The sequence below is a fragment of the Neofelis nebulosa genome, chromosome 17 (genome assembly GCF_028018385.1).
Source record: "Neofelis nebulosa isolate mNeoNeb1 chromosome 17, mNeoNeb1.pri, whole genome shotgun sequence".
Lineage (NCBI taxonomy): Eukaryota > Metazoa > Chordata > Mammalia > Carnivora > Felidae > Neofelis > Neofelis nebulosa.
In genome coordinates this window covers 29,714,443-29,723,079 of record NC_080798.1, presented here as the reverse complement: position 1 = coordinate 29,723,079, position 8,637 = coordinate 29,714,443, and the positions used below count along the sequence as shown (strand labels likewise).

Here is an 8,637-nt window from a genome sequence, read left to right as displayed (position 1 = left end):
TCACCATCTCCCAGTTCGTGGGTTCGAACCCCTTGTCGGGCTCTGTGCTGACAGCTCGGAGCCTGGAGCCTGCTCCGGATTCTGTGTCGCCTTCTCTCTCTGCCCCTCCCCCGCTCATGCTCTGTCTCTCTAAAAATAAATAAACATTAAAAAAGAAAAGAACATTTATCACAAAGCTTACAAGCTTGTATCATTTACCTGTTGCTAAATGACACCGAATGACACACAACTACAAAAATATCAGCATCATGCAACAATAAGCATTTATTGTTTATCCACTCAAGTTCGCTGAGCTTGGTCGGGCTCATGCTTCTTTGAGTTTACTCTGTTCGGTACATCTCTCATCACGCTCTTTCCACGAGCAGCCTACCATGCCCACGACCTTCTCACGGTGATGACAGAGGTACAGGAGAGCAGACGGAAACATGCAAGGCTTCTTGAAGCGTTGGCTTGCCCCTGGCGTACCTTCACCTCTTTTAATTAGCCAAAGTCTGGCAGAGGGCACGCCTAGGGACAGATGTAAAGAATATTTGCAGTCTACCATACATACCCCAAACTGGAAACAGCTCAGATGTTAACCAACCTAGTGCAGACAAATAAATCAGGATACAGCCCCCAAATGGAATATACTGTAGGAATAAAGAGGAGGAAGGTGCCATGGCTTCACTCAGCAATATGGATGAATCTTACCAGCCTAGTACCAAAGAAAAGGAGAAAACACAAATGAATAAATAAAATACGCACCTATCTTGTAAAGTTCAAAAAGAAGGAAAGCTTGGGGCACCTGGGTGGCTCAGTTGGTTAAGGGTCCAACTTCGGCTCAGGTCACGATCTCATGGTTCGTGAGTTCAAGCCCCGCGTCGGGCTCGGTGCTGACAGCTCAGAGGCTGGAGCCTGCTTGGGGTTCTGGGCCTCCCTCTCTCTCTGCCCCTCTCCCACTTCCTCATTTTTTCTCTCTCTTTCAAAAATGAATAAATTTTTAAAAAAAGCAAATTCAACTATATTGTCTATAGATACTCACATAGGTGGCAAAAACATAAAACAAAAGAAGAAAATGGTGATCAGAAAAGTCAGAATGGTGGCTAGTCTCTTCTAGGTGTCCTGGTCAGAAAGGAACAAAAGAGGGATGCAGATTTCTCTCTCTTGACCTGGACTGTACTTACGCAGGCAGCTGCTTTGTGATGATATTTTCAACTGTGCATTTATAGTTAAAATTTTTTTTTTTCTGTATGACTGTTTTTATTTCCTTGTAGTTGGCTTTTTTAAAGTTCAGTCCTAGCTCAAAATGAAAAACTACGAATTACGGATGAAAACCGTCCACTTTTGCTTCTTTTCAGTGATGGGATGATCTACGCGTCACAACCTCCATTGTCTCTTCGGTGACATCAAGGGAACAACAGTCCCCACTCAGGCCTGTCCTGGGGAGTAGATGAGACAGTGCACAGGAGAGGGTTTTTCCTTCATACTAAATAAATAGTTGCAGAGAAGGAAAATATGTCTTCGACACCAGAAAAAGGAGAGGAAGACTCCATCCTGTTCCCTGGAGGTGTTTCTCGCGTGTTCTCGTTGCTTGAAGAAGAAAAACACAAAAAGGCAGAGGAGGGACTTACACTCAAGTCTACATGATTCAAAGGGAGGAGCCCCAAGAACCCAGAACACAGCCCAAGATGAGCCACCAGACAGCGTGGGAGCCCCTGGTACATTTGGGAAGCCCACCTGAATACGGGGTGCTTGAATGATTTCTCAAGCTCACCGTCGCTACTCTTCACGTGTGAAGAAAACGAACTTCTTGGTCCATAATTCCACCGAAGACTCTCGGGGGGGGCGGGCGGAGCACTTGACATAGTGCTCCTGCCTGACCGCCAGATGGGTCCTCATGGGAGGTCTGTCCCCCAGAGCAAATGGTTATCTTTAGACCCATCCTTCATTTCCCCTCTTATCAGCAGAGGAATGTGGGGAGGCTGTCCGCATTCGCTGGGTAGGCACTTGGGACTTTGTGAGGGTGAGCGCGTCAGAATGGGGGGCTTGCAGGCCTCCAGCACATTCTCAAGTTAAGTGAGTGAGACCTGCCACGGTGGAATTATCTGGGCCAGAAGAAAGCGTGAGCCCCTGAGACCGCACAGATACTATTAGAAAGAACTAGGACTTTTGAGGCCTTGCTGTTTGCAAACACGGCCTTAAGAGCTTTACACCAACGACCTCACCAATCCTCAGCCAACACTTTCAGTCAGCAACCAGGTACTATTCTTACCAATCCCCCCCCCCCCGCCACCACCACCCGCCTTTAACTTAAGAGAAAGTGAGGCAGGGAGAGATGGTATTTGAGCCTGAAGTGACAGGCAAAGTGGGACAAGATGGCACTGACAAATGTGTCCACGTGGTGGGCAAAATGGCGCTGACAGATGTGTCCGCGTGGTGGGCAAGATGGCGCTGACACTTGTGTCCGCGTGGTGGGCAAGATGGCGCTGACAGATGTGCCCGCGTGGTGGGCAAGATGGCGTTGACACGTGTGCCCGCGTGGTGGGCAAGATGGCGCTGACAGATGAGTCCGCGTGGTGGGCAAGATGGCGCTGACACTTGTGTCCGCGTGGTGGGCAAGATGGCGCTGACAGATGTGCCCCCGTGGTGGGCAAGATGGCGCTGACAGATGTGTCCGCGTGGTGGGCAAGATGGCGCTGACAGATGTGCCCGCGTGGTGGGCAAGATGGCGCTGACACGTGTGCCCGCGTGGTGGGCAAGATGGCGCTGACAGATGTGCCCGCGTGGTGGGCAAGATGGCGCTGACAGATGTGCCCGCGTGGTGGGCAAGATGGCGCTGACACGTGTGCCCGCGTGGTGGGCAAGATGGCGCTGACACGTGTGCCTGCGTGGTGGGCAGCCTTGATCTGAGCAGCGCTGAGAGAGGGTAGGGGGCAGAGTGGGTACAGAATGGTGCCTGTGACCAACTTTCCAGACCTTTGCTCAGTGCCTTCGTTCCTTCTCAGACATCACACACACACACATAGACACACTTTCGGATTTAAGTGGAAAACCCATTCCGAAACCAACCACACAGAAGCCGGTCTTTGCTTCCCCACCGTTTCAGATCTTTTGCTCCAACACGTAGGGTCTTGGGCACAGAAACTAGAGAAATCGACAGGCCGCCTTTGCAGCCAGCCAAGGTCACTGTACCGTTTTCTGGCCTCTTTGGGCTCATGAGTTGCATTTCATCTGCTCTGGAAGTTGCCCTTTCTTGCTAGAGAGAGAGTTGTGGCAATAATCACCGAGAACAGGTACAGCCCTCCTGAGCTCCTTTCCCACCCCTCCCCCAGCCCTGCCACAGCTGTGGGGGCCTGGTCCTCTCTACTTTATAGAGAAGGGGAATTCCAAGGAGAACGTCGGGCTGGTTTATTTTTAATTGTTGACCTCCAAGCCCTTCTGTTTGCATCTGTTTATTAAATTGCGAGCTCAGCTGTGAAATGCCCTTTATGATGTTGTTTTATTGGTGGGCCATTCAGGGACCCAGCGCCACACAAACAGGATAAATATTTTTCTTTGCAGCACACACCCCACGTCGGGGTCCACGGAACAAGGGAAGCGAGGATCGTTTGTTTACGAGCTCTGATTCATTCATTACTTGGCGAGGAGCTGTAAAATGTAAATCTCACATTCCGCAGGACAATCCCTGCGCCAGCTTGAGCTCATTTGGAGGTGTGATGTTCCACTCAAAAGGAGGCTGTTAATTTTATTGACCAAATTTGGAAAGTGGGAGCTCCGAAATTAAATAGAGCCTTTGGAAAAGAAATGAACGTTTAGACCTGGAGAGTGGTGGTCACATGGTTTGGGGTTTCTGTCCCCCACCCCCAGCCCCGCCCCCACCCCCCGGAAGGAAACTTCAAATACCCATGCTGTTTGCAGAAAGCTTGGAATTGCTGCCTGCCTCATCTTCTAGTTTCAAAAGATTTGATCGCTCCGTGATGGGTTTGTCAGTATTAATTATAGCAACCTTTATGGAGCGCTTAGTTCCCTGCTTTAAATATATCATCTTGGGTAATTCACACAGGCACCCTCAGGGGTTTGTGCTGCTGGTGCCCGGGTGATACAGCCTGGAAACCGAAGCTCGGCGTGGAGAAGTCGTTTGCCGTGGGGCCCCCCGAGCTGAGACTCAGAATCAGATCTGCTCCGGGACTCGGGCGCCGCTCTCCTGCTCTCTGTTTGCCATCTCCGTGTCACTAAAAAGCTGGGTTTCCTGGTGCTTTAGAAACAACCTAAGTTCCCAGCAGTTACTAAGCAGCTACGGGCTGCAAATTCTCTCCGTTTGCTCCATACTCAGAACAAAAAAGCGATCTGACTTGCCCAAAGATGTCAAGAGCCACACGCTATCCTCGCTGCCGGCCTGCCCCCCAGAGTCAGGCACAGGGTCCAAAAAGAAGAAATACCTTTAACTCCAAAGGTCACCCTTGGAGTTCCTTGGGCCCCACTGCACTCTTCTCTAAGCCTGGCAGGAAAGGGTAAATTGAAACCGAACGAGCCAGAGTTGTACACTCAGTCTTAGATGGCAAGGTGCATTCGGGGCTCAACTGGGGTGTTTACCCACAGAATGAGTGGGCCCATGTCAATATTTGGACTTGGAGAAGGCCCAGTTTATAATTGTACAGACTTGCCTCTGAATTGGGCTTTGAAACATCCATTTGCCATGATCCTTCAAGGCCTCATTCTTTTCGTAGGGGGAGGCTATTTAGGGAGATTTTCTTTAGAAAGGTTGCTGGGGGCCGGCAGAGAAAAAGGAAGACAAGTTCAGGATGTGATATGAAAATTCACAATGTGGTTTGTAAAAAAAAAAAAAAAAAAAAAAAAAAAAAAAAAAAAATGTAAACCACGCCACAAAAGCTCTCCCATCAAGAGATGTTATTGTTGGTCGAACGGTAGCAACCATCTGGGTCTTCTTTAATGGCTAGGGGCCCTTCTGTGGATGGTACAGATGCTTCTTTTGTGATTGGTGCGATCTTGTAAATAGTTAAAATATTTACCAAGGCACCTCCGAGCTGGAGCTATCCCATTTTATTATTTATACCTTTTCAGAGGGACAAAAATGGAGGTGTCCACTAAACGTGATGGATTAGGTTTATAAACAGCCATTATGGCCGTCAACCATCGAATGTCAGCTTCTCCTTTGTGTCTGTGCATTTCTAAGCTAACCAGTGATCCATGCATAAGATAGGAGGTTAAGAATGCGCGGAGAAAAGGCGTGTTGGCTCCAAGCAAGATGTATCTTCTGCTGATTAGAAATACAGCTGTAGAAAGTGAGGGGGACCCTGGGCAGGAGGCGAGCAAAAAGGGACGTGCGTGTGCACGTGTGTGTGCGTGTGTGTGTGTATGCGTGTGCGCGCGCGCGCGCGTGTGCAGGAAGAAGAAAGGGAGCTGAGAAGTGCCGAAGTGACTGCAACCTGACACGCCGCATTTGGGTTCTCACCATTTGAGACTGGAAACCTGCAAGACCTCTACCTGCCAGCACCCTTCAGCTGTTTCCTTAAGTGACTGCAGCTGGCTTTTGTTTTCCCAAGATAAAAATCAGGAAATGCAAAAATTAAATAGGATTTGAGAAGAAAGAGGATGGGCCCTCCTGGGAAAGAAAGGAAGGAGCGAGCCAGCAGGTACCGAGACTTTGCCGGCAGAGGGAGAGCCCCTCTCGTCTCGTGGTAATTAAGGAAAACAGCTTAAAACGGGGCGGGGGCCGCCTGTGTCGCAGATGACCTGTGCCCTGCCTAGACGCTTAACTGGACTGCCTCACCCCCAAAAGTCAGACCAAAACTGCTGGCTACAGTTGGATTTAGGAAAAGGGGATCTTTTTCAGTCAAACTATTCAGAATTCGTAACAGGATACTTTGTCAGTGTAATTAATGGGAGGAAACAAAGTTAACTTTTCTTGCAGGTAAAGGGGGTAAATGCAAATTATATTATTGTTGGCCCGTGATTGCTGCCCGTGTGTTGGGAACAGTTTCTGCCAAAGAGTGGCTTCCATTATACTTTTTACTCTGAAATCCCGGCTCCTTTAATTTCTCAGAGTTCGTCACCGATTTCCTGCCACGCTACAAACAACGCTGGCAACTTTGTGCCTGGATGGCTGGGAGGGAAGCTTAGAATTAAAAGGCAGAGGAGCTCATGCTTGCTTTAGAAAGGGACAGGCTCCGTGCGGCTGAAACAGCGCGGAGCCACTCCAAATGTAGATTAGAAATAGAATTTAGGTACAATACTTCCTAGCCGTCTCCTGTAGGACTTAATTAAGAAATTGTGACCTCAGTTACTGATTTATTTACTTATTCATTCATTTATTGGGGGGAACTTGGATGAGAACTTACTGATGGAACGAATATTAAATTCTATGTCTCCGCGGCTTTGCAAATCAAAGAAAACAACCACTTGGAAAGCAGTAAGAACCTAACGCACTTCCTCCTCAGATGAGTCAGCAAGGAAATACTCCATCCTGAGGGTCCCTCCTTGGGTGTTGTTTTACCACCTCCTAGAGCAGTATCACACACACACACACACACACACAATTTTCTAAAGAGCTTTCTCACTTAGCCGACCCTACTCACTCGCAGGCCCAGTGGATGATGATCTGACTCAGTGGGAAACATCGTCTATAAAACGGACTCTCTTAATAAACCTCCTTTAAGACAGTAATTTTACCACGTCTCATGGATTATAAGTAATACTAATAATTTTTATCAGCCTCCCCTCACATAACACTCACAAAAGCCTAGCCGGGCTCGTCCGGTGGTACCCTTGGCAAATTCTGAAACACAAATACGCTCCCTCCTGTGTTGGATTCCTCCTCCCCTGAATCTCACCCATTCATGAGTGAATTAGAACTTTCAGTAACTCAGAAAAAAGTTAACAAAGCAAAAAGAACTTGGAATGTTGCAAGCAATTGTCCCAAACGGTTCAACCATTTGGCTAAACATTCTACATGTTTATACAAAAATGAAAGGCATGTATGTTATAAATCACATAGTTCATAGGACCCATCAACACAGCCCAGATGTACAGAAGCCACTAATTGTATCCCTCCCACAGCCCTTGCTGTCCTAACGCACACACTCATGCACACACACACACAAACACACACGGGCGCACGCGAGCTAAAATAAAATACTACGTTTAAGTCTGAAAAAAACACAAAACTTCCAAAAAGCTTATTCTTCTGTTCTTTTGGACAGCCATGGACAGCTACTTTGAGAATGGTTCTAATTATCTTTATAAGAAATAGGAGACTTGTATTCTCATCGACATCCCCCCCCCCCTTCCATCTACTCTGGAGCTTTAGAATATTCCTGTGAGGAACCAGCTCCAGAAACCGTGCTGACCTCTCTCCACGTTAGGGATGTAGGGCGGCCAACCAAAACACCAGCGAGGAAAATCCCCAAGTAGGGCTATCTGATTTAACAAACAAAAATACAAGATGCTCAGTTAAGTTTGAATTTCAGATAATCAATAAAAACGTTTTTAGTATAAGTATGTCCCCATGTGATATTTGAGATGTACTTATACCTAACGGGCAAACCTACCCCGGGAGAGCCTGAGACCAGATATAAAACAACTAGACCTAGGAAGAGGCCTGGAGCCTCGTAACTGACCCCAAGAATCTTACTTCTTAGTGATTTTAAATAAGAAAGAGGGTACTGAGTGAGGTCACAAATGTCCAGGTGTCTCGACAACACAAAACAACTCCCGGAGGAAAGTATCTCGGTGCAGGGCAGCAGGGCAGACCTATACCCCCAGAGGCTGTCACCAGCAACTAACCAGGGTGAACATCTAGTCTAACGTATGAATTCACTATTCCTCCCTGAAGCCCAATGAGGTAGAGCTTTGATTATGCCCATTTTACAGACGAGGCAACCGAGGTGCAGTTTCCAGGGCCACACGGCCGCAGAACAGAGATTTTGACCCAGACAGCCTGGCTCCAGATCCGATGTTTAAAATAAAATGATACCAAACCATAACATAAACAATTTAATTTTCAAAAGGATCTAAAACCCTACGCATATGCTAAAATTAAAATGGCTGCTTCCTCATTCCCACCCCCCATCCCTGCCTCTGCCCCTGCTTTGTTGCCCGGGCTTGGCCTGTCCAGGGAGGAGTCCAGGGGAGGAAACACGGCTCGGAGGAACATGTGTGAGCCAGAGAAGAGCAGGACAATGGATGGCCCCAGCAGTACCCTGCCAGAGGCCCCCGCCCCCACCCCACCCCATTTCTCCCAACCTACAGGGGCAGACAGCATGGAAAGGAGTGTGACTGCAGGGCCCAAATGAGGATCTCTGGCAAAAACTTTTTCTAATTTAAAGACCACCCAGGTGTATGCTGGCCTGTCCCCATTTTAGGGTCTCTGCCTCTTGCTTTCCAGCAAGAAAAGAAACAGATGTGATGCCCATTCATGCCTAATGGAGACAGAGGGGAGGGAGGATCTGAGGGGTGGGGGGAGTTCAGGGCTGTCTTTGGCCTGCAAATTCAAATGTGGTCTTAAAGGACAGGGATATTAACTTCCACAGGGTTTAAGCCCATGGCTGTCACCTGTCAACTCCAAGGCTGGCACGTAGTAGGCGATCAATACACATATGTGCAATTGAATTAAAAATTAAATAATGCAATCCAAAGTCT

General features: G+C 48.1%; 1 long non-coding RNA gene across 1 annotated transcript; it reads right to left on the bottom strand.

Moving 5' to 3' along the window:
• Positions 1-240: 240 nt before the first annotated feature.
• LOC131499226 (uncharacterized) lies at positions 241-6,846 on the bottom strand. The gene is made up of 3 exons (XR_009255764.1): positions 6,734-6,846; positions 584-694; positions 241-507 (listed from the first exon to the last, which is right to left on the bottom strand). It is a non-coding gene; the product is annotated as an uncharacterized LOC131499226 (long non-coding RNA).
• Positions 6,847-8,637: the final 1,791 nt, after the last annotated feature.